Below are 26,853 nucleotides of genomic sequence, written 5' to 3' on the forward strand. Positions count from 1 at the left end.
TACATTTCAGTTTTTCTGTAATTGCAGGTTGGTTGGGGGAGGGTATTTATGTTGTTGTGGGGCAGAATGATCAAACCTGGAATTTGTGACGTGCACAGACATGTCAAACCCCGTAAGCGCTTCAAGTTCAGCTACACATGTCACCAGCAGAGTAATCCACATCTGAAGATATTTGAACCTGTTTGCAGCGAGTAGAGGATTCCGCCTCCTCTGGATCCTGCTTATTGTGCTTTTACCTTATTAATCAGCAGTTAAATGTCTAGACAATGACAAGTTGATCCTGAAAATCCTGTTTACACATGAATGCATCAGCAACAATTACCCCATGATGTAAAAGGTAGCAGTGTAATATTATGAAAGGTAAATTGTTTGGCATCATTTGCACTTTTACTTGATGATGCTTGAATTATGTGGTTTTTTATGTGTTACGAGGTATTTCATATGTTTTCTGATTTTCTTTCATTCTTGTATTTTCTTGTATTCTACTTTGTCTTGAATACAGAATCTTATGGCAACCCTCTGATGTTTATTTTCCTTTCTTGAGACAAATTTGTGGAGAGTGCTTTAAGTGTTGGTGGGGAAACACAGAGGACAGGCTGGAGCTGTGCACCACTGCATCCCCTGCTGTCACAAAATGACAACACACCGAGCTGCGATCACAACGTGTCACACTGGAATTAGACATACACACAATCTAAGAACCTGATGTTACTATATGATCATGAATTAGCTTGTTTTTAGATTATTTGAACTGGTATGATTAATTTTCACTCATTTTTGCTTTACTGTGTGTCTTCCTGTATTTACATGTGTATGCTATGTGTTAACGTGTGTTTTATCCTGTATTTCTAAATTAAAGTGCTAATGCATTTCTGGAGTTCAAAAGCACTTAAGTACATTTACACAACGATATGTATAAACAGTAAGTATACATTCATATGTTTGTGTGTGTGTGTGTGTGTGTGTGTGTGTGTGTTTGTGTGTGTGTGTGTGTGTGTGTGTGTGTGTGTGTGTGTGTGTGGGTGGGTGGGTGGGTGTGTGTAATGCCATAGCCTTTTTTTTTTTGTAAAAAAAAATAAAATATATTTTGTCTTATAAGATGTTTGTTGTACAATGAATAATTCATTGTTAATTAATGAATGAACACATCACAATGTTGTGAGAAAATAAAATGAAATCTAATTATATCATCAGGTACAGAATATAAAAACACATTTGCATTATTTATTTGTTTATATCTTGAAATACACAATAAAAATAAGTTATGATTGTATGATTTGTGATTTTTTTTATTAATGAACAGTGCAAAAAGAAATGATAATTATAATCATTTCTATGTAAATTGAAAAGGGGCATTATATTGTATTTTCTAAAATAAAAAATCTATTAACATAACAGGATATAATATCAATGTTATTTGTTTATTTTATTTCATAATTCATTTATATGATATTGTTTTGGAAACAAAGGGACATCTCTGCAGATGGAATATTTTCAGGATGTCTTATTGTTGATTGTCACACATGCTGCAGAAGTTATTGCATTATCCACACTGAGCAGTGTTTAGCAGGAGCCATACACAGTATATCATGTCACCCCAGACTGTGCTTGAACTGTCAGTTTAGAGTCATTTCATCCTCCACTGCAAAGCATGATGGAAGTAAATCCCAATATTTTCCTCTGGAGTCAAATATACAGTACTTTTCAAAGCTGGTCATATTCTCATATTTCTATAAAAATAAAATAAAATAAAATAAATAAATAATCAAAAATAGAGTTAATACATGAAACAATAATAATGATAAAATGTATAGTTCCATGCCATTTAAAGTGGACCCACTTTTAAATTGTCATTATTATTATTAGAGCATTCACACTTGATTAAAGTTCTTGTATAGTGTCAAAATCCTCTGCAGATCCCCTGGCACTGTTGCATACCACCAGTCTGTGATGTTCAGCTCTTCCAGCACTTATCTAGTGTTCACAGAGAAGAGCTTCCCACACATTCACTTTTGCACATCAGCAGACCTCTAACTAACCAATGCTCCATACTGTGGTGTTCAGCATCCTAACAAAAATACTCCTGAGTCATTAACGAGCTGATGTAGGAGCAGAAGTGGCATTATTACTGGTGTTAGTGGAATGAGGACTGTAGCTGCTCTTGGTGACAGCAGTGGTATCTAACAGTATATACGTGAATTACGCTTGTAATGTTACAGTGTTCAATCACTAAAGACAGGAAGCAAAACTGGCTCCTAAGCACCATCTGGTGGATGATAGCAACACTGCAGCCAGAAGGCTTGATAAGAACATAGCTTTAATGAGGTGAGACAAAATAATCTTCGACCAAGTGTGAGCACTTATGAATGTTGATAAAGTCATGTATTCTTCATTGCAATAACAAGAGTAAAATATGTGATTCTTCGAATTTTAACACATTTAATAGCAAAATTTCACTCTAAAGATATGATCTCAGGTGCATCTTATATTTAAGAATGGTGCAGTGACATGCACAAATGTTCATCTGTATTAGAATTTGGTCTCGGCTTCCAAATAACTGGATTTAAAGCAGTTGTAGGGGCTTTCTGGGCCAGTTACCAGCAGACTAAGCGTTTCATAAACAGATGCAGAGCGGAGCGGGTACATCTTTCACAAACATTACAAAGATCAAATTATCTGATTCATGCCATGATCAAATATCAAATATCTTTAATTGTCATTGCACAGGTACAATGAAATTCAGGATGATGGATTCAATATAATTACAATCAATTGTTCATATAATTCTGTCTACATGAAACACAACTGTATCAATAAAAATAATGCAATAATTTAATATTATATGATTTTTGACATACAATAATTAGCAGTTTGTTTGTGTTGTTGTTGTTGTTGTTGTTGTTGTTGTTTTTTACAATATTTATTTTTTACGTTGGCCTCTCTGTTAGAAATCCAAGCATCCATGTAAAACATGCAATGGAATAACATACAAACACTCTGAAGGACCTCCACGTGTTCTCCCTTGAAGTGCAAACCAAATCTCCACACATGATTTTCCCTAAATTATTAATTAAATCTTTCTTGAACTTATTAGAATTTATTAAAAGCATTTCTCTTCAACCCAACCTAGGTTTTGTGAGGGTGCAGACTTTGGCCTAACATCTGCACGTCTTTATTTTTGCCACTAGATGGCAGGATTGTATAAATTTTATTCAGCCAAAGACAACAGCCGCAACAGTCTGGACTGTCTCCTTTGTTGGTATTCATTAGTTGATACTGAATTAATATTATTAATATTACTGTCAGTAGTAGAATAACTGAATCATGGAAAACTTTTTGCATTTATAATTATTATTGAAACTTTCATGGTTTTAACACTCTTTAATGTTGTGAGTCTTTATGTTGGCACCTGTAAGTAGAGGCTTAAAATGTTGGGGGTTGAACTAAAATACCATAATAACACATCATATAGATAGAGTCTGTTTGTACAGCACTTCTCAAAAACCACATTATAGTGTTTATCACAAAAGAAATTAAAAAACAAAATAAAAACAAACAAATGAAAAAAGAGATGTAGAAATAAAGTCAACATCACAAAATCACAAGATACAAATCTGAAAACATAATATGTCGGACATAAAAGACAAATCATCTGTAGGAAGTTCACGTTTAAAAGAAGATCATGATTTGGCCGCCTGAGCTCCTGTGTGACAGTAAAGGCTGATACCCTCTAGCCTCACATTTAGACATGGGAAGACTGAGTCTGTTGAGTGATTTCAAACCTGTTTAAAGACCATTGCATAGTGCAGTCATGTGGAAACAACTGTGCGTAAGACAACTTCTGCACCTTTAAAATCAACAACTCTTTCAATCTCTTTTAGTTAATCACAGGACTGGATGAGCGTGCTAGTATGTTATTAAAACTATAGTCCACAAGTTTTTCACCAAGGCCTGATGTTGTTAGCAAGGCATCAAGATATCCTCCTGACTACCAGGAATAAAAGTACTGTCCAATCACAATTTTTTTTTAATTCCCCAAGCTTTGGAAGGTAATCAGAATACTGAAAACATTTTATTTATTTTTTTTTTTTTTTAAGAGAAAGGGGGGGGGGGTTAGGACACTTTTCAAACACTTAAATACTATGCTAAAATACAGTTAAAATAATTCAGACAATATTTTAATGTGTTGTTAAGAGACTTATGTAAAATATGCCAACAACATTTCAAACCAAAATTTGCTCAATAAAAAGTATTATGCACTTTTCCTCCTCCTATAAAATGCGCTTGCACTGATGGACGCCAGAGAAAGGTACCAAAGCCACACCCCTTCACATTTGCTATCATTGAAAAGCTCATTGTTCCCTGTAGATATCAAAGGGAGTTCATTCAGTAGTACGCAGTGGGTAGGAGATATTCAGGTTTACAAATGTCCTCCACAGAGGACAAATTTGAATCAGTCAATAATATGATATGTCAATGATAATGACACCGGTGGTCTCACTGTGGTCTCTCAAAGGAAATTTGCAGAAATCCAGTCTCTAATATCTGCTGACATTTACCCAAACAGGATGAATCAGAGGGGTTGGTAGGCATCAAAGAGAAATATTTATACATTTCATCCATGTGGCAGTGAAATGCAACCAAAGGCAAGCATATAGAAGGAAAAAAGACTGGTCCTAGAACTGAACCCCAGGACACGGCTATGAAAGATATATCCAGTGGTGGGATGTAACTAAGTACATTCATTCAAGTATTGTACTTAAGTACAAATTTGATTTTCGTGTATTTAATTGGGTTTTTCCATCTAATGCCACTTTTTTACTCCAATTCCCCCTATATAGTTTGCACCATAAGATAGAATCAGGACAGCCACGAAGGCGAGCACAATAATGCAAATGAAGAAGTGCCAAAAACTCTCAATGCAGGATAGAGAGGTTCAGTGAATGTGCAGTGGAAGGTGTGGAGGTGGAATAGTGTGTCAGGGAAGACCCTGTAGAAGGACAGAGAGCCGGCAGGCCAGTCCAGATACACAGCTAGTCTTTTGTTACCGTGGTGGAATACCTTGGTTGTAACTGTACTCTTTCCGTTGTGCCAAGCAGTGCTCTCGTTGCAGTCTAAGCACCAGGACTTGTCATTCCGCCCGAGCAGAGAGTCATTCTTCCATCCTTTCCAGCCGATTCCTTTGTAGGCAACTCCTACATGAGCTGGGCCTTCCCACTCCACCTCCCAGAAACAGCGTCCAGTCAGACCATTTGTACACAGAACCTGGCAACTGTATTCAAACCTCTCTGGGTGATCAGGATATGGCTGCTCCTTTCTTGCTACTGTCACTTGTCTGTCACCTTCAGATAGGATGAAGTTCCTGTTTGCTGTTTTTGGGTCAAGCATGAGTTCACAGGCGTCTTCCAGCAGGGAAAGAGACACAGTAGAAATTTAAGTGCAAGTTATTTCAGTTGCAGGGGAGTTTTTCAGGAATCACATTTTCTTTTTGATCTTGAACATTTTATTTCTGTGAAGGAGGCAGAGTTGGATGACTAATGGGAATTCTTGTCTGCCTCTCTGCTGGAGTTCATGAAAATATAGTTTAAACCTCTGTGACATGGGGTCAGGGACAGATAAAATTCACCATAAGATGCTGAAGGCTCTTTTTCAGGTTGTCAAAACCAACTTGCCTCTGGAAAGTTGCATGGAAATCAGGGACAGTGCGGGTAGGGGTGGCAGTTTCCATTTTTAACAAGAAAAGACATTTACAGCCACGTTAGCAGCTCTGTAAAGCTGTGCTCAGGTACAGTGACTCTTTAAGCTGAATGCTACTGCCAGCTTGCCTTATATGGTCTCAGTGGTGATGATAACATGCTGATACCTATGTAACATTAACTTATTAGCATTGACAGCAGTATGTTAGCATTGTCTGAGCCACTGGCACAGGTGTGCATGACTGCTTCTTTACAGACGTTGATTTTTGTTCACCTGTATCTGGGAAGGGTAGAGAGAGAAGAGTAGAATGGGTATGGGGAGAGAGGTACTTACATTTCCTTGGCCCAGACAAGATCCTGAACTCTCCACAATGATCAACACTGAAGCAGAAAGGGGATATCATGATCAGTTCTGCTTGCCTGCATGAGGAAACTTTCAGACCAGATATACACAAAAACTGACACAGACAGACAGTAGAACCACATGCAACTCTCTAAACATTATATTAACCCTTGTAGAACCCAAATAATGCAAAAAGTACAACTTAGGTTTTATTGGTACAGGTACATTGATTTGTCAGTGCAAAGTATTTTTGTGTGATTGAATTCTTTTGACACCACAGCACAGCAAAAATTGCACTCTACTATCTACACAGACATAGGAAATTGTAAAATGCATCCATCAGTTTAAAAATGTTTAACCTCTACTTGTTTCGTAGCATGAGTGGAGGAGTGGGGGGCTGCCAATTCAACCAGTGCCAATTCTGAAACAGCACTTCCTCCAAATGGTGTTTTGTTGGCTGTCTTAGTTGATGGTGGCATGCAAGAAACCTCAGGGTTACTCTGGTGCATTTGAGCCAAGTCTTCTGGCATGCCTGGGTATATCTCATTCTAGTCAATCCAGTTGTTCAGGTGCAGTGGAACCTGCACATTAAAAGCCAGTCTACTGTCATGTGCCCAGGGATCAGTCTCACTGTGCCTCAGATCTAACTCAGAACAGACTGATACATTCATCTGTCACACAAAGCTGCCACTTCCTGACTCTCTCAAGTGAACTTATTTGGCAGTGATTTGAGGAAATAAACTTTGTTTTTTCAAAATGAAAAAAAAAAATCAACAGGTATCAGTATAACTACATTTTAGTGGGAAAATTCATCAGAGAGTAACAATACAAAAAACTTTCGATAGCACTGTGCAGATCTGTGATGCTGTGGCTTCTTAGTGTGAAAGGGATCAGTACTTCTGCAAACTTGCTAGAATCACTGTATATTTCCAGGAGGATACTGTGCTCTTTTCCTCACCATAACTTTTAACACTGCTAATGTGTTACCATTGAATGCCAACCTTATATATTGTAGGGCTGGGATGGTTGAAAAAGGGAAAAGCTTGTGAACTGCTCAAGCAAGTACAGGGAAACTTCAGTATGCTCTGTAGCCTACAGTGGCTGTTCCCGAGCTCATTGTGTGCTCATTGAACTAACACTACAATACATAACACTGGACTATTCAGTAGCAACTTGAACCAATACTCCTCTAATGATAAGCTTTCTTCCATTGCTATGGGTTCAAAGCCAGGGAAAAGATGGTTCAGAATGCATCTGTATGTAATTCTCAAGTTGTAACCTTGTGTGAAAAACCCAGTGTGACACCATCAGTGCACTTGAGAGACTGTCCAAAACAGTGCAGTGTTATCCCAACTTGACCAAAAGCTGATGAAGCTTAGAAATAGCCACTGAGCAGCTCATTATGCCAACCTGAGAGATTCCAGCCTCCAGTGCGGATCCTCCAGTCTAGCAGAGAGCAGCTTCACTCCTGACTGTCCTGGATGATTGTAGCTCAGGTCCAGCTCTCTCAGGTGAGAGGGGTTAGAGCTCAGAGCTGAAGACAAAGAGGCACAGCCTTCCTCTGTGACCAAGCAGCCAGACAACCTGTTGAGAGTCCATGCTAAATCATCTGACTTTACCACTTCCACTCTGGCATGCTGGAATTACAATGTCATGATCTCTACATCAAAGCAAAGATTCAAGAATACTGACCTAAGTGTTTCCAGTTTACAGTATGGTCTCTTCAGTCCAGTGGACAGCACTGTCACCCCTGAATCCTCCAGGTCATTGTCACTCAGGTCCAGATTTTTCAGGTTGGAAAACTTAGAGCTGAGCATAGAAGCTAGATATTCGCAGCCTCTCTCTGACAGGTTACAGGAACTGAGCCTGAGGAAGATTGAGGACAATTCTTTTTTTATAGTAATAAGGTTGGATTGTGACATTTTAGCAATGTTCTTATACACCTTGACAAATACAATAGTAACAAACATAGAAGTCAACAGACCTGAGAGATTCCAGTCTAGAGAGTGGACTATCCAGTCCAGCAGAAAGCACATTCAGCCCTGAATTCTGCAGGGGATTGTTACTCAGGTCAAGTTCCCTCAGACTGCAATATTGTCCCACATTGTGATTGCATGCCACCAGCTTAGAGTATCCTGGTCTAAGAAAAATGGGGGGGGGGGGGGGGGGGGGGGGGTCCATTAGAGTAAAATATACCTAACATGCTGATGTTAAAATGTAAGTGAGTCAATAAGTCTGTTATAAATAATATACTCTGCAATGTATACAATTGTCTGGGTGGCAGTGGTCTCTTATTCCCAGTTGCTATTTTTTTTCTTGGGTAGCGCCAGTCCAGCTCTTGCAGATGGGAGGGGTTGGAGCTCAGGGCTGTGGCCAAACAAGCACAGCCTGTCTCTGTGACCTCACATCTTGACAACCTGCATGTGGCAATATATCATATATAATTTGTACTTAGGTAGATAAATTGATTACAAAGTTTTTTTTAGTCTTCATTGAATCTGGCCTCTTACAAAATATATATGCAGTATTTGCAGTAGTGACTTCATTGTCCAAATGTAAATTATGCACCTAACTAAACATAAGATTTTAATTAAAAGTCACTGTGTGTTGGATGTCAAAATGTCTGACTTTAGTGCCTCAATGGTATTATCAAAACCAAGGAAAAAGATACAAATCACAGTAACGAAGGCATTAGCAAGAGCAAATAATGGAATACAGTCATGTAAAGCAGTTCAGGGGAGTTGATAAAATACTGTAGTAAATGTAGCAATATAAGCAGATGAAATCTTGTACATCGTTTGAATAGGTTTAATAATACTGACCTCAGATTCTCCAGTCTGCAGTGTGAACTCGCGTGTCCAACAGAGAGCAGCAAAACTCCTGATCTATTCAGGTTGTTGTGACTCACGTCCAGCTGTCTCAGACTGGAAGACTTGGAGCTGAGAACTGAAGCCAGAGCTTCACAAGACAGGTGTGAAAGCTCACACTCATCCTGTCTGTTTTAGAATTAGACACAACAGTTAATGGAAGATATTATTTCACATAGAAGACAGCTTAATTAAAACATCAATCCACCCATTTCTATGCCGCTTATCCCTTTCGGGGTCGCGGGGGGGCCGGAGCCTATCTCAGCTGTCAACGGGCGGGAGGCGGGGTACACCCTGGACCGGTCGCCAGCCGATTGCACAAGCACACAACCATTCACACTCACACCTAGGGGCAATTTAGAGTCACCAATCAACCTAATGAGCATGTTTTTGGTCTGTGGGAGGAAGCCAGAGTGCCCGGAGAGAACCCACGCATGCACGGGAAGAACATGCAAACTTCACACAGAAAGGCCCGACCCGGGAATCGAGCCGGCAACCTTCTTGCTGTGAGGCACGCGCACTACCTGCTGCACCACCGTGCAGCCCCTTAATTAAAACATGTGCACAAAATGTAAAATTCAGCCAGCCATCTCAGCCACAGCATTGATATTTAGCATGGTTGCAGTGTACATTAGGTTGCAAGATCCTTGTGCTTTATGTGTCAGGTACTATTTTATTAGTTGTTTCTAAAATCTATTCCTTCCCCACATTCCTCAAAATAATTTCTATACATAAAGTGATACAAATATCTTATATGCAAATATTTAAATAACATTAAACAAGTTCTTACAGTGCAGTTGTTGAGGGTTTGACCAATGGCAGCATTCTCATCAGAACTTCCTCTGACTTGGAGAATTTTTTAAGGTCAAACACATCCAGTTCTTTTTCGGATGACAGTAACACATAGACCAGGGCTGACCACTGAGCAGGAGAAAGACTGGCTGTGGAGAGGCTATCTGTTCTCAGGTAGTGCTGGATGTCCTCCACTAGGGAACAGTCCCTCATTTTCACATTTGATGTACTTCACTAGTTTCTGGTTGGTCTCTGTGCTGCATCCTCTTTGCTTCAGCAAGCCTTTTAAGAGACTCCGATTTGACTTCAATGAAAGACCCAGGAGGAAGCGGAGGAACATGTCCAGGTGTCCATTTGGACTCTCTAAGGCCTTGTCCACAGCTTTCATATAGACCTCATTTGCAGATGTTTTCCTGAAAAACACCTGTAGACGTTGAAGAGGTGTTTGAGGCTCAGCCATCACATGCTTTCTGTCATTGAAGAGAGACAGAACAACAAAAACGGCTGCCAAAAACTCATGAATGCTCAGATGCACAAAGCAAAACATCTTGTCTTCATTCAGCCCATCTTCTTCTTTAAAGATCTGTGTGAACACCCCTGAGTACACTGATGCTTCACTGACATGAATGCCACTGCTCCTCAAGTCTGTCTCATAGAAGATCAGATTACCTTCCTTCAGCTGGTGAAAAGCAAGCTTTGCAAGTGACTGGATGATCTCGATGTGCTTATCTGTGTCATACTTTAGTGTTGTCTGCTTGATCTGAAACACAAGGAATTTGGTATACATCTCAGTTAGAGTTTGAGGAATATCTTTTCTCTCGTCTTCTCCTAACATTTGCTTCAGAACTGTGGCTGTGATCCAGCAGAAAACTGGAATGTGGCACATGATGTGAAGGCTTCGTGACGTCTTTACATGGGAGATGATTCTGTCGGCCATCTCTTCAACTCTGAATCTCTTCCTGAAGTACTCCTTCTGTGCATCAGTGAACCCCCTCACCTCTGTCATGATGTCAGCTACATCAAGAGATATCTGACTGGCCGCTGCCGGTCGTGTGGTTATCCAGAGGCGAGCAGAGGGGAGCAGTTTCCCCTTGATGAGGTATGCCAGCAGTTCATTCACCAGCAGTGGCTCATCAAGGGAGCATTCTTCCTTGTCACTGAAGTCAAGCTGAAGGCGGCTTTCATCCAGCCCATCAAGCACAAAAAGAAGTTTGAATGTACTTTTGTCATAGTTGGTATTTCCTGAAGCCTGTAGTTTTTTGAATATGTTGTTGAGATCCTCCTCCCTGATGTCTTTGGTTTCCCTGATACATTTGTGAATGAGCTCAGCAAAACGAAATCTTCTCCCCTTCAGTAAATTCAGCTGGCGGAAGGTGAAAGGAAATGTGAGATGCACATCTTGATTGGCTCTCCCTTCAGCCCAGTCCAGGATGAACTTGTAAACAAGGAATGTTTTGCCAATTCCTGCAATCCCATTGGTCAGGACTGTTCTTACGGGTGTGTTTTTTCCAGAAGGGTGTTTGAAAATGTCATTGTGCTTAATTGATCTCTCAGTTCCTTCTGGTTTTCTTGATGTCATCTCAATGTGCCTGGTCTTATGCTGCCTGTTGACATCTACATCATACCCATCTATGATGTAGAGCTCTGTGTAAATCATCCAGAAGTTTCTTATCCTTTTGCACAGACGACCCTTCTGTTATACACATAAACTTGTTCTGGAGGTTTGACTGGAGTATGCGTTGGTATGATGTGATGGTTTGTGGAGGCTTTGGTCTTTGCACCAACAAATCTGTATGGAATAAAGACACATTCTTCAATGTAACAGCACATCTCCTGGGCCCTACAAAATATGTTTAAGGTGGTTTCAGACAGCAAGTTGCTGCCACCATAATGTTCTGCACTTTGAATCAGTGGTAGCAGGGCACAACACCACCACTACGGCTCCTGTGGATCCTACCAATCTGTTCACCACAGGCTGCTGCGACTCACGTACTGTGATCTCATCATCAAACCTTATTCAATTATGATTATCTTTGAAACCTTCCAAGCTTTGTGAGCGCAGCCAACAGATTAAAGGCCACAGGTTCTGAGCATGTAATTAAATGTATGCTTAAAATAATAAATCATCATCATATAGATTATTTTTATATAGGTAGAAAAGAATTTCTGTTTGAAATAAATGTCATTCTTCTGAAAAACTGCCCGTTGAATGCAAGTGCCTCCTGCGGCCCCAGAAGTCTCTCCAGTGGCATCCTCTGAGAGAGACAGATAGGGATATAATGAGAGAGAGAGAGAGAGAGAGAGAGAGAGAGAGAGAGAGAGAGAGAGAGAGAGAGAGAGAGAGAAGATGTGTAGAGAGGCCTTTTTCTTTGCCCATAACAAAATCCAGCCAAAGTAATTCTGTTGTTTTGGCTTTGTGCTTGCTCGTGGTCTATGTAAATCAGAGGAGTAAAAGATTCTGTATAGTTAAGTTCAAATTAGCAGAGGTCTAATGTGAAACTAGATTTTTTAACTCTTTCTAGAACTTACTGTTGGGTTCAGAACAAATTTCAGTTAGACGCTCCACTAAATCATTCCTGCAGATCCTCTTCAGAACTTCTACTGTGATCTGCAGAGCTCCAGGGAGGCTGTAAGTCTGCACCATGTGATCCACCGTGTCCTGCCTGTCAGCCTCTTCCAGTTGGTACTTTGGTATTGCTGGGAAGCCTTCTATGCCGGCCTGCTTGAGGAACCACTGGAAATGCTTCAGCCCCTCATTTCCCAAGTCCTGCAGAACTCCAAAGAGGAGCTCCACATGTGACGCCATCACTGCTCACATGAGAGGACAGTTTGATAATCAGTCACTTCATTTAAAGTAGTCGATTTTCCAGAGGGGCTGCACGGTGGTGCAGCAGGTAGTGCGCGTGCCTCACAGCAAGAAGGTTGCCGGTTTGATCCCCGGGTCAGGCGGGGCCTTTCTGTGTGAAGTTTGCATGTTCTTCCCGTGCATGCGTGGGTTCTCTCTGGGTACTCCGGCTTCCTCCCACAGACCAAAAACATGCTCATTAGGTTAATTGATGACTCTAAAATTGTCCGTAGGTGTGAGTGTGAGTGTGAATGGTTGTTTGTCCTTGCATGTGGCCCTGCAATCGGCTGGCGACCGGTTCAGGGTGTACCCCGCCTCTCGCCCATTGTAGCTGGGATAGGCTCCAGCCCCCCGCAACCCCGAAAGGGATAGGCGGTATAGATAATGGATGGATGGATGGATGGATTTTCCAGAGTTTCGTTTCATATAACAGATTTTGTGAGCTTGGGATAACTCTGCTGAAAACAGGTGTGCTCACCATATTACTTTTTTCATTTTATATTAACATTGAACATTAACATTATCTGTGTCATCCAGTGTTTTGTATTATATTCATTTGAATATGCTTTAGCTATTTGCTTAATTCTCTTCCCTGTAAAAAATTGTGCACCTATGTAATTAATTAACCTTTAGCAGTAGTGGCTTACAGTGTAAACGAACGCAAAAAGGAATCAATTAATACTGGAAAATAAACACGCTGTCACGTTATACATTCCAAATTGAGTCAAAATCATTTCATAGTGGATTTGAAAATGTTCCTGAGAACCAGACCATATTAAAAAGAATAAAAAATTTGCTCATTCAGGCTGCTGTCTCTCAGGTGTGCTCATCACTCAGTAATTGCCAGCACTTAAACTATGCAAGTGAACAGGCTCTGTGAGGCTGTTCTTAAGCACAGCATGTTATGAGCTAGTTTTTAGGAGTTAATGTTTACCTTCTCAGTTCAGCATGTTAGCATAATATTTGTCACTTCTCACTGAAAACAAAGTACAGGTGAAGCTGATGGGATCGTCAGTTTAGCAGGTATTTATTTGGTCATAATCCAAAGTATTGGACATATTGAATTGTTGATGGCTCTAGATAGCAAGCCAGGGGATCGCTATTCATCTAACAGGCACCATTTAGGTATGTGCTCACCAAAAACCATGACTTCAAGTAGTTTTTGAGCTTTCTCTGTGAACCAAAAAGGCCAGCCTCATGGTGGTGTTACATGGAAAGTCAGGGGATCAGCAAAGTCAGTAAGCTCTTTTCACTACTAGCCAATATATTCAAATCTGGACTGAAATTTTGGCCCAAAGACCAACCTACAAGATGTAGTGTGTACTACCTTAATTTGATGTTGCATTCGTTGATAAAATGTCGGGGCACCACCTTCCTCAGCTAAGAAGGACTGCAGAAATTAACTGCTATAACGCTGATAAATACTAACGAATGAACTAACGGTAAACCAGTCTGATAACCTGAAGTGTAAATTCTGGATACAGGGATCGTAAATATTCAGTTCAAAAGGACACCGTCTACCCAGGACTTAAATCAAAATATCATTTATTAAGCAGAATTGTGGATAATGGGTAATGTACCATGAACAATAAGACAGAAGATGGGAGGTGATATGACAGAATAAACAAGAAACTTATGGCAACACAAGGGTAAATAAATTGGCGATAGTGAGAGGCAGTCTAAAAGGAGTAATGGGGACGCGAACGCGGAGTTAAGGGGAAAGAACGATTAATGGAGAGAATTTGGACGAATTGACCTAATCTTAACCTCACGGACCAACTCTTATTCAAACCCACTTAGCGTGCCTACTTGGTTGCTGGCGTCCCGTTGTGCTCTGCTCCGAACTGGCTCGAAGACGTTCCAGATGTTCGTCCGCGGCTCGATCTACTTGGTGGTCTAGTGGAAGGCCCAGACCTCCAAGATGACAAACTGGTGCGGAACGGGGCGTCTCTGGAACTGGTTCGGCGGTCGGTTACAGATGATGGACTGCTCCGGATGGTTGTGAACCGGACCAAGGATCAACAGCTGGCCGCAGGGTTTGGTTCGGTTGAGTCCGTGACGGATTATTTTAGACTGATAGTACAAATTAAGAGTCTCTTCGATGGCCGGTCGAAGAAGGCTACAAAATTAGTATTACTTGCCTAATTTCACTAATGAAAACAAAACAAAACGTTTGGCTAAAGAGGAAGTTAACTTTGAAGTTTACGGCAAATTATAAGAATACGTCTTCTGAAGATTATTTACGCTACTCGGAATGGCTTGGAGTAGCTCGAAGACGAAAACTTAAGGAGCAAAACGACTGTGCAAAACTTAAGACAAAAGCAAAGGAAGGAATTCAGCTGAGAGTAACTAGACGTGAAAGAAAACAAAGGAACAGAACAAAAGAACAAAACAAAACTAAAAATCTACTACAAATCTACTCTACTATAAAATCTACTATAACTCTTACTCTACTGAAACGCGCACTACACGCAGTTTTTAAAGGTCGCTCCGGGGCGTGTCGAAAGGCAGGCCATCGAATCACGGGAGACTCTTTGTGACGCGCGGTGTAATCTCGCCTCATGGAGCTGAACTAATCAAAGAATCATACGAGGGGCTCATCTGCTTCTCACTATGGTCAATCACATATAATTTCAATGACCAATTTTCAATGGCACTTCAACATTGTTTACAGCATGCATTAGACACTTTCTATGGTTGGGTGAAAACATTAAATGATAATCATGGTACAGTTTTATCCCAACAGGTATAATAACTCAATGAATAACTAATACAAAAATAAAGGTAGGAATAAAGAGAGGCAGATTATATTTGTCAAAAATTGATTATCACGATAACGGTTACTTATCGATAAATGTACAAAGTCAAGCATATTCAATCTGACGGTTAGGAAACTCTGGATGGTAGTATAGTTTGTGGTGACAGTTCATACAACTTTTATAAAACCGTTAAAATCACAACTTAGTCATACTTTGGGTCAGAGATACGGGAAAAACATCAATGTTATGCGTACCCCGAGTCCTGTAGGTTGAAAACATGAAAAGTTAAGTTTGACATAAGATCTGGTTATCTTGGAGTGTTGAGGAAAACACACAAACGTGAGTCACTAGTTGCTTCAAGGGATGTCCGGTTTACGACCATCAGCATTTGCTGATGTCTGTGGATTCTTCTGAGGCCTGCTATTTGTCTCTTCAGGCAGTCTTGTTGTATGGAGTCCTCGGGCTATTGGGGAAGTAATTAGCATAGCGTGGGACATCCTGATTTAGAGATAGGCGTTGACCTTTTGGCTTTCTTTCTTCAGTGTGTGAGTAAAGTAGTTTACTGAACCAGACTTCCTGTCTCTCTTCGAAATCAGATTGCATTATAGGTAAACCAGGCGGTCTATAATTCAATCGGTTGGCGGGTTTACACCTCCATTTCCTTTGAGTATCACCAGAAAAGGAGGGAAAGAAGGGGTCAGTTAAAGGCCGGTTCTGCTACATATCCCCCACTCGATTCGATGGTCGCTGTCCAGGGAACTTCGGATCGCTGAAAGATCAAGCAGAACAGGTGGCACACAGCAGCATTTGAACAGAGTTTGGGTCCGTTTGAGGTATCCTAAGAGCCAATTACTCGTTATAGCGACTTGGAAGAATAACAAAATAAAAGGGAAACATGCAATAAAGGGGAGACTAAGGTTAGTATGCAAGCTCGAGGATTGCAGGGGCTATGTTGTCTCCTTTACATTATGAGCTTAGGATACACTTGAAGAAAAACGCGATTCTAAAAGTTTACAGGTGACCTAGAGATATGGGGGAATCCTACTTACAGCTAAACTGTTCACTGAGGATCCAATGTCACACAACACACCCAACATTAATACGTCAACTAATTGTGCGTGAGCGTCGTCAACCTGCACTACAGAAAAGGAAGAAAAGAAGAACAAAAATATATAGCTTTTTACAGATTGAGGTACATCTACAGATCAATTGACCATATTCAACCAACTGCGTTATCTGACGAGAGTCTGATGCTGAAAAGAGTGTCGAAGGCAACCAACTGCTGTTAACAAACCACCAATAAATTGTTTGTGTCTCTTATTGTGTCCACTTAATTGTGACTGAGTGATAGTGAACTTTTTGTAACTGCTGCAACGTGTGGATTGTATCTACTGTTGTACCTTTTAATTAGGATCACTGAAATCGTTATGGCATAAACTGTCCCCCACTTGATTCCTAGTCAAATGGTTGGATTACAAGAACGGAGCAAGTATCACCGATATTTCAAATTTTTGGAGGTGTTCAGACCGGGATGTCTAATTCAGATTTCTTCTATACTACTGGTACCTTAAAATTTTTAATCCTTCTTACCAGTAGTTAACGTTATATAATGTAATTTAACTCTTAACTGAGACTATGGCGTCCCCGTTCGTTTTCATGGGGGTTTTGTGAGGTTTTATTTGGTTGCGGTGTACCCACTTGAAGGTAGGCTCTCTCTGGCCTTTCTTCACCTGGATTTGGTACACCACTGGAGAGAGTTTGTCAGTGATCAGATAAGGACCTGCCCAGTGGGGAAGGAGCTTATGGGTTAGCCTCCCGAGACCTTGATTGGTGGCTCCAGTAGCTGGAGCAAAGATGTAGTACCACACTTTGTCCCCCACTTGGAGCTCTACATGTGATACTTTTTGGTCATAGCAGGTTTTGCATCTTTCAATACTTTCACTCAGGTTTTCTGGAGCGGAGGAAAATGTAGTTTCCAAGTGTTCATTCCTATCAGCCATGTACTGATGCGTAGTGTAGGCTGTTGCAATGTTAGCTTCACCTGGTTGATAAAGCAAGTGCATTGGCAAGGTCATTTGTTGACCTGTCGTCATCTCAAAAGGAGGGAAGCCTATGGTGGTATGTGGCATTGCTCTAATAGCCATCAGAATCAAAGTCAGTTGCCAATCCCAGACTTTGTGTTTAGCGCGTGGAGAGTCATGGGCGTGCCTTAGCATCACCCCCCTGTGGCTCTGGTACACCGCGAGGGCAACAGAAGCGAGTGCATCAGAGACATAAACGAGAAAGCCCAGGACGGCGAAGAAGAACAGAAGGGCCCGAGAAAGAAGGCCATGAAGCACAGGATATGGCGTCTGGATGGATCCGAGGTCGTCAGAGAAAGCAGGTGTGTCCCGAGCACTGGGACGTGGTCGAGCGAGAGCAGCAGAGAGAGGTGGAGTAACGATGTGGACATTAGGGGCGGGTGGGTGGGGAAAAAGGTTTGGTTTAAGGTTTTCAGTGTCAGGGGGAGTTTCTTCCTCAACCCCTGGCAGTGACCGAAGGACGTTGTGAACTGTATCTACCTGAGTGTTTAATCTGACCAGTACATCACTGCCGATATCATGTGGCAGATTTGGGGTAACCACAAAGGCATGAGTCAGCTTTCTATGACGCCGTTCCACCTTCCCTGAGTAGATACCATCGGCTGCCAAAATTGGTTGAGGCAGAGGATCTATAGGAAGGCAGGAGGTGGTTTTCACAAGCTGGCTGCTGGAGTGGTCTTGTACTACTGTCTCAGAGAATTGCCAGCTGATAGCTGACTTGTCAGCACAGAGGGCCAAGACCGTGTCATCAGCATGAACACCACTTATATCAGTGTTGTTGATCACTTTTGGACAGTGTTTACTGTCAGTGGCAGTGTCATCGAACTTACACAGAGAAGTGTTTTGTTCGGTCAACAGTTCTTGTTGTGGCCAAGGTGATGTTGGGGTGACATCTGGAGTCACGCCTGATGTCTCATCATCCCCAGTGGCCTCTGGCGGTTCTGGGAGAATGTTCTGACTCTCAGGTTCAGCGTCAAGGGCATAGCATTGAGCCGTGTCTTGCTGGAGAAGAGAAAGGGGCAGAGGTTCGCGGACCTGTGCCCAGAGCTTCAAGTGTTTAAGATCAATTAGAGGTTTGAAACGATCAAGGAGGTCATTACCGACAAGGAGCGGAATGGTGTCCAGCGGAGACACGTACACAGGGTGAACGCAGGTCATTGGGCCGATTATTAGTTGTATCAAAGCCCGATTTGTCAAAGTGGTACTGGTAGGACCGTATGGTTGGACTTTCAGGGAGCAGGCTTGTAGTTTCAAGTCCCTGTTTGATCGACGGGCAGCAGCCTGCAGTGTGTTGAACAGTGCTGCTGACATTACGGTGATGTCAGCCGCTGTGTCGAGGAGAGCTTCTTGCCTTAGTTCACCTTCAAGTATAGTTGACAGACACAATTTTCGTGCCGCCCCTTTTCGGGTCAAATTACACAAGAACTGGAGACAGGGTGATTCACCTTCGAGGACTGAAGGGTTTTCGTTGGTAGAGCTTTCTGTGGAATCGAGTTGAACCACCAGAACTGCGCTCGGGGGCGTAGTCTCTTCCTTGTCTGACCCTGCAATCTGCCTTGTAGGGAGAGTGGGTTCAAGTTCATCAGGACTCAGGTACAGCTCTGTAGCTACCTCAGCTTGATGGGTCTGATCCACTGAAGGAGGAGGTTTAGCGTTAGGGACGGAAATTGTGAACAAGTCAGCTTTTGCTTTTTCTTTTACTCGTTCGTTTTGAATCAACCGTTTGATGACCTCAAGATCTTCCTTGCTAAGGCTCTCTAAGTGAGGGTTGCTTTCAGTATTGTCATCTTTCTTTTCCCCTCTGGACGAGTTGTGTCCTGGGGGTCGGTTTTCCTGTTGTTCAGGATTTCGAAAATCGCGTCGGCCATTTTGCCGGTAGCCATGGGCTTGGTAATTTCCATGCCAGGTGGGTGGAAATTTGTTTTGCCCGAAACTGGACTGGTGGCGATTTGCCCCAAACACTGAACGGTTGGGTCTGAAACTGGATTGCGGTGGTTGAGAATAACCATATTCAGACTCCGATCGTCGAGGTGGAGGTTCCTTGTGACCTCGCACATATCGGCGATTTTGGGGAGAGAACGTGTTGGATTTTTGTGTTTCACCAACAGAAGTTCCTTCAAGTTCCAGGGCTTCAATTCCCAGACTCAAGATAGTGCTGGGTTCTGGGTGTTTAAGGGTGCTTTGTCTCTGCTTTGCAAACCCCATTGCAGCTAGTTCGCGTAGGTGGCGACTAGTGCAGGTGCGCGGACAAGCTGCGACACCAAGATGATGGCTAGTGGTGGGATGGAGGTTTTGGACAAAGAGTGTTTTGAAGTTAAGATCTTCCTCCATCTCTGGCTCGTTTCTGGAGCCGAAGTAAGCCTGACGTAGGTGGTTGTAATACTGTTGAGGTGACTCTTGTCTCCCTTGTTTGACTGCGAGAGCAGCTGTTAAGCCCGTTTGGGAAAGAGGATCAGAGAACTCTTCCAGCAATGTTTCACAGAGCAAGTCATAATCATTTCGGACATAATCAGGCTGTCTCTCAATGAATCTGCTGACCTCTCGGTTAGAAGTCACCTTGATTAAATAGATTTTATCATCGACAGTAGCACCGGGAAACTTACGAAGATAGAACTCGATGTCTTTGAGATACTGGCTGGTCTGATCGGAACCACCAAGATTTGGTTCAAACCGAGCTATGTTGCGAGCGATCTTATCTAAGTCTCTATCTGTAGGCCCTTGCGCCGTATAGTTAGAGGTGGCTGGATTAAGACGCTGACTGGGGCTCCCCCTTTCATGGTTAGGTGAGAGCCTCCTTGGAACATAGACTGGTTCCAGTGGAACTCGTGGGGAGGAAACATCCTGTCGGGTGTTTCCAAGGACCTTAGTATCTCCCTTCTCTTCTGGAAGGAAATCATCAAGAGATATTCGGCGTCTTCCCTTTTGTTCAAGGGGAAGCTCTCTTCTGGCGTTTGCCAGTTTTGCTTCCATCAGTTGTCGCTGATGGTGGGATTCACTAGCCTGCTCCTCAGCCTGCACCAGACGTGCATGCATGTCTTGGAGGTGCCTTTGGTCAGATTCGGCAGACTCAGCTTGGAGTTGAATCTGGTGCTCCAAGTGATCCACCTTATTCTCAGCTCCTTGGAGAAGTATTTTATTCAAGTCTCTTTCTTTACTCGTTTCACCCAAACATTCTTTTACTTGGGCTAATTCTGACTCAAGACGTTTAGTCTCCCTTTCTTGTGACTCTTCATTAGAGATCAACCTCTGAATTTGTCCCTCTGCCTCAAGCAGGGACTGTCTCTGGGTTTCATTCTTTTCGTGCAGGCACTTGACCTCACGCTTGTAGGCCTTTATCCTCTCTTCTGCTTGTCTTAGCAGTTTGTATGAATGCCTAAGCTGAGCAGCCATCACTACTGCTATGCTTCCAAGCGCTTTAGGCTTTTCTTTGCTTTTAACTTCATCATTTACTACAGGAGTGGTCAGCTGTAACATGATAGTGTCTAAATCCTTTGGATCAGTGTTATACATCTGATCCAAATAACCAGGCAGCAAATCTCCGGTCAGATCCATTAATGCTAGCTCCAGCCTATCAGGGCGGTCCCTCTCAATGGAGGGTCCAGACTGGTCTTTGTCTGTCATGTTTGAATCTAGCTTTATTTAGGTTACAGAGCAACTCGGTTAAAAGGGTTTAAACTTGTGTGTGTCTTCACGAAAACAAGATTAAAATTTGAACACAATAGCATGCAAGTAGATTAACAAATGGTTAAATTCAAGAAGCAAGTGTAAAATGATTTTAAATCTTTAAGTTCTTATTTATCTTATTTATTTTTTTGTTTTTATTTAAGCCTTAACCCAAATTTCAAATGTTTGTTAGCATACATACAAAACTATTGAAGTCGGTAAATACGCGAGCGTGTAGATTTAAAAGTTTATTTATTGTTAATATATTTATTTAGGGTGTTCCTTATAAGCATACAGCTGTACTTCTGACTTTATTTGAGAAATTGCCAATCCAGTTTACCATTCCAATTTAGAAAATTAATTTGATTCTTTGATCCAATCAATTAAACAAATGGAACGATGCTTTATTTGTTTTGAATTTAGGAGTAATTAGAGTACTAGCAATTACTTAAATGTAAATGGGGAGTTAATCTGCAATGAAACTAGGATAATCGGTTCTGGTTGACAAGTACAGACTTGGTTAATCACACTGCTAGAATGACAATTCCAAAATTTTGAGTTTAATGAAATGGTCAGACTATAAATGCCAATTAACCTGACAGGAATAAGAGAGTAAAGGATTAAATGAGTAACTGGATTTTTAGAGTAGGTTAAATAAGAAGAAAATAATGCTTTGGGTAATACAGTTTAGGCTATCACGGGTTGCACACACAAGTTGGAAGACACACGTCAAACCCAGTTAACGGAAGTGTCCACCAGAGGGAGGTATTATGTTTCTGTCTCTCCTAAAGGGTTGACCTCACATCGCCAGCAGGGGCGCTGTGGTTATTTTACGCACTGTAGAAGGAGATAGAGGGTTCAATACACTGGCATTGCCAAGGGTGGCGCTACAGAGTGGGCAAGGGGTCACTGCTCTTAAAAGCAGCAAGCGAAGGAGGTGGGCGCGTTTGGCTCCACCCCCCTGAAAGGGGCTAGCTGTTCTGGCTAACCAGCGTCAGTCAAGCTCCAGCGATCACAAGCTTCGCATCAGCAGATACAACAAGCAGCAGCAGTCTCAAACACACAGTTTCACTATCAGAGACTTCAGACAGGACGTTGAATTCAATCGTCTATTCTCCAATTTCCACACACTCTCAAGTTAACTTTAGCTTCTTAGCTACGGGTTAACACCGAAGGAAGATCCGCTCCGACGGATTGTCTGGATAACGGACCTACGGCCGCCCGACAGGCGTCGTACAAGTTAAAATTCAACAAGACAAAATAAGCACGGTGGCTTTTCCTTCAATTCTCTTTTCAGCACAGGTTCTCTTCGAACACTCAGATCAGCACTTCGGCTCAGCCAGATTCACTGGACTGTAATCAGATCGCTACTACGATCAACCAATAAGATTCCACTCTCGTATCAGTGGTTCACTGAATTCACCAAACCAACAATCGTTTCTTTTAAAACGTTCGCAAATGACCGGCGTGGGTCACAACTTTTATCAGCGGTTCACCGCATAAACAACTAGCAATCGCTTCTTTTAATTCTCACAAGGGACCTGCGTTGGTCACAACTTATTAAAGCAAATCAAGAGTCTGCGCTCTTTGTCACGGCGGATATCCGCTCTACTCCCCCACTGTCAAGCAGTTGTCCCTTATCAGGTAGCTAGTCTGATACAGAGACGCGAGGGTTCTGTACCGATCAAGTTTGCTGGAAACTCGCAGCCAAACTGACCTAATACAGGACACAATCATAACCCTGGAACATCGCAGCAGTTATAACGTGCCAACAGGCCTTTCAACATTAATAGCGTACGGCGACGCGGCATGCACAACGTAATTCAAACAGTTCAATATTCAATCAGAGCTCAAAATAACAAATCATCAGGATCCAGTTAACTCACACTTAAAAACAAGAACACATATATAGTTTGCACAGGTTGAAATGCTCACACACAAAGCCACAGTTTATCAAAACAGCGCACAAACGTAGTTGAGTCAAACAGCGCACATAAGCTCCTCAGTGGAAAGTCAGCACAGATGTGATGCGATGAAGCCTTAATTACTGAATAAAACAATTTGAATCCGCCTCACACGGGGCACCATTATATAATGTAGTGTGTACTACCTTAATTTGATGTTGCATTCGTTGATAAAATGTCGGGGCACCACCTTCCTCAGCTAAGAAGGACTGCAGAAATTAACTGCTATAACGCTGATAAATACTAACGAATGAACTAACGGTAAACCAGTCTGATAACCTGAAGTGTAAATTCTGGATACAGGGATCGTAAATATTCAGTTCAAAAGGACACCGTCTACCCAGGACTTAAATCAAAATATCATTTATTAAGCAGAATTGTGGATAATGGGTAATGTACCATGAACAATAAGACAGAAGATGGGAGGTGATATGACAGAATAAACAAGAAACTTATGGCAACACAAGGGTAAATAAATTGGCGATAGTGAGAGGCAGTCTAAAAGGAGTAATGGGGACGCGAACGCGGAGTTAAGGGGAAAGAACGATTAATGGAGAGAATTTGGACGAATTGACCTAATCTTAACCTCACGGACCAACTCTTATTCAAACCCACTTAGCGTGCCTACTTGGTTGCTGGCGTCCCGTTGTGCTCTGCTCCGAACTGGCTCGAAGACGTTCCAGATGTTCGTCCGCGGCTCGATCTACTTGGTGGTCTAGTGGAAGGCCCAGACCTCCAAGATGACAAACTGGTGCGGAACGGGGCGTCTCTGGAACTGGTTCGGCGGTCGGTTACAGATGATGGACTGCTCCGGATGGTTGTGAACCGGACCAAGGATCAACAGCTGGCCGCAGGGTTTGGTTCGGTTGAGTCCGTGACGGATTATTTTAGACTGATAGTACAAATTAAGAGTCTCTTCGATGGCCGGTCGAAGAAGGCTACAAAATTAGTATTACTTGCCTAATTTCACTAATGAAAACAAAACAAAACGTTTGGCTAAAGAGGAAGTTAACTTTGAAGTTTACGGCAAATTATAAGAATACGTCTTCTGAAGATTATTTACGCTACTCGGAATGGCTTGGAGTAGCTCGAAGACGAAAACTTAAGGAGCAAAACGACTGTGCAAAACTTAAGACAAAAGCAAAGGAAGGAATTCAGCTGAGAGTAACTAGACGTGAAAGAAAACAAAGGAACAGAACAAAAGAACAAAACAAAACTAAAAATCTACTACAAATCTACTCTACTATAAAATCTACTATAACTCTTACTCTACTGAAACGCGCACTACACGCAGTTTTTAAAGGTCGCTCCGGGGCGTGTCGAAAGGCAGGCCATCGAATCACGGGAGACTCTTTGTGACGCGCGGTGTAATCTCGCCTCATGGAGCTGAACTAATCAAAGAATCATACGAGGGGCTCATCTGCTTCTCACTATGGTCAATCACATATAATTTCAATGACCAATTTTCAATGGCACTTCAACATTGTTTACAGCATGCATTAGACACTTTCTATGGTTGGGTGAAAACATTAAATGATAATCATGGTACAGTTTTATCCCAACAGGTATAATAACTCAATGAATAACTAATACAAAAATAAAGGTAGGAATAAAGAGAGGCAGATTATATTTGTCAAAAATTGATTATCACGATAACGGTTACTTATCGATAAATGTACAAAGTCAAGCATATTCAATCTGACGGTTAGGAAACTCTGGATGGTAGTATAGTTTGTGGTGACAGTTCATACAACTTTTATAAAACCGTTAAAATCACAACTTAGTCATACTTTGGGTCAGAGATACGGGAAAAACATCAATGTTATGCGTACCCCGAGTCCTGTAGGTTGAAAACATGAAAAGTTAAGTTTGACATAAGATCTGGTTATCTTGGAGTGTTGAGGAAAACACACAAACGTGAGTCACTAGTTGCTTCAAGGGATGTCCGGTTTACGACCATCAGCATTTGCTGATGTCTGTGGATTCTTCTGAGGCCTGCTATTTGTCTCTTCAGGCAGTCTTGTTGTATGGAGTCCTCGGGCTATTGGGGAAGTAATTAGCATAGCGTGGGACATCCTGATTTAGAGATAGGCGTTGACCTTTTGGCTTTCTTTCTTCAGTGTGTGAGTAAAGTAGTTTACTGAACCAGACTTCCTGTCTCTCTTCGAAATCAGATTGCATTATAGGTAAACCAGGCGGTCTATAATTCAATCGGTTGGCGGGTTTACACCTCCATTTCCTTTGAGTATCACCAGAAAAGGAGGGAAAGAAGGGGTCAGTTAAAGGCCGGTTCTGCTACAAAGACTACAAGAAACATTACACGAAATATACAGAAAATAAACAAATGAACATCTACCTTGATGAACGAACCCACCAAGTCGGAGATATGCAGGTGACTAGATCAGATAGATTGTGATCAAGATCAGTGTCGTACTTCAGCACCCCATGGTTCTTGGCTATGTTTCAGCAGTCTCTCAAAGTTTAAGCCCCACACCTCACATGAAGAATCTAAAATGCAAAACATCAAGGGTGCAGTATTGTTTTTATAGACATATTGTGTCTATAAAATCATAATCTGAATTATACCCGAATCAACCTGCCAAGTCACACAAAGGACAACAATGGCTGCTGTCTCAGGTGTATTGAAATGCAGGAAGAAGGCTGAGCTGAATAGTAAGGCTCTGTGGGCCTTCTTGCCTGGGTCCTAATGCTAGACTAATGCTATCTAATGCTAGACTTCCTTGCTGTGCTCCCTTCCCCTCCACACATACTGTGCAGTGTCATTTCAAATGCAGAAATCAAAGTGCAGTATTCATGAATGTGTAAATAAGCGTTTCTTTTCTTACACAGGTTTCCTCACCATAGTTCACTTTGGACTCAAGCAAATGCCAACATTTATGTTGCAAATCAACCTTCTTGATAAAGTGGGTTTGTTTTGCTGTTGTGGTGTGATTTGTATGATTTTGGAATGTTTAACTTCAGCTTTTAATAAGATTCTCGAGTAAAACCACTGCAAAAAGCTACTTACAAATCTGGCTTTGTAGGAAATGGATTTTTCTGTACACAATATAATGTATCCAGTTAAATCAGTCACATTTATGCAGATCCTCTCTTTCATTATTTATCCAAAAGGGAAAATGGTAGAAGTAATATTTAACAATATACTGAAATCAAAATGGGCGGCATGTTCATCCTGTGCATGTGTGGGTTCTCTCCGGGCACTCCTTCCTCCCACAGACCAAAAACATGCTCATTAGGTTACTTGGTGACTCTAAAATTGTCCTTAGTTGTGAGTGTGAGCGTGAATGGTTGTCTGTCTTGTGTGTTGCCTTGCGATCGACTGGCGACCGGTCTAGCTTGTACCCTGCCTCTCGCCTGTTGACAGCTGGGATAGGCTCCAGCCCCCCGCAACCCCGAAAGGGATAGGCAGCATAGAAAATGGATGGATGGATGAAATCAAAATGAACATGCCAGGTGTTCTTTAGAGTCAATCTGGACCTGCATAAATGTTTTAATAAAAATATATTGTCACTGACCTGATGATCGAGCTGCTGTCAATACAATACAATACACTCAAACTGTTACAAGCGGAAGCATAGAAAGGGGAACTGGTTGAGTGAATCTGAAACAGTTCTGATTCAATTCCTTCCTTAGTTTCAGCCTCATCTCTCTTCTTCTTGCTTCATAGGGGAAACTGACTGAACTTGTATTTAGCTGGCTTATTGTAATGAATACTTACACGGAAAAAATTACATTTTTATTATTAAGATATGGAATATTAGTAACAGCAGCAGTTTTGTATGGGTTTACACACGATTCAGGAGGGGTTTAAAAGTCCACTAC

At 41.8% G+C, this 26,853-nt stretch overlaps 1 pseudogene; it reads right to left on the reverse strand.

The window, feature by feature from the left end:
* Window positions 1-4,588: 4,588 nt before the first annotated feature.
* LOC139343449 (NACHT, LRR and PYD domains-containing protein 12-like) lies at window positions 4,589-25,402 on the reverse strand (annotated as a pseudogene).
* Between the last annotated feature and the right edge of the window lie 1,451 nt (window positions 25,403-26,853).

Source organism: Chaetodon trifascialis, chromosome 15 (genome assembly GCF_039877785.1).
Source record: "Chaetodon trifascialis isolate fChaTrf1 chromosome 15, fChaTrf1.hap1, whole genome shotgun sequence".
NCBI classification, from domain to species: domain Eukaryota; kingdom Metazoa; phylum Chordata; class Actinopteri; order Chaetodontiformes; family Chaetodontidae; genus Chaetodon; species Chaetodon trifascialis.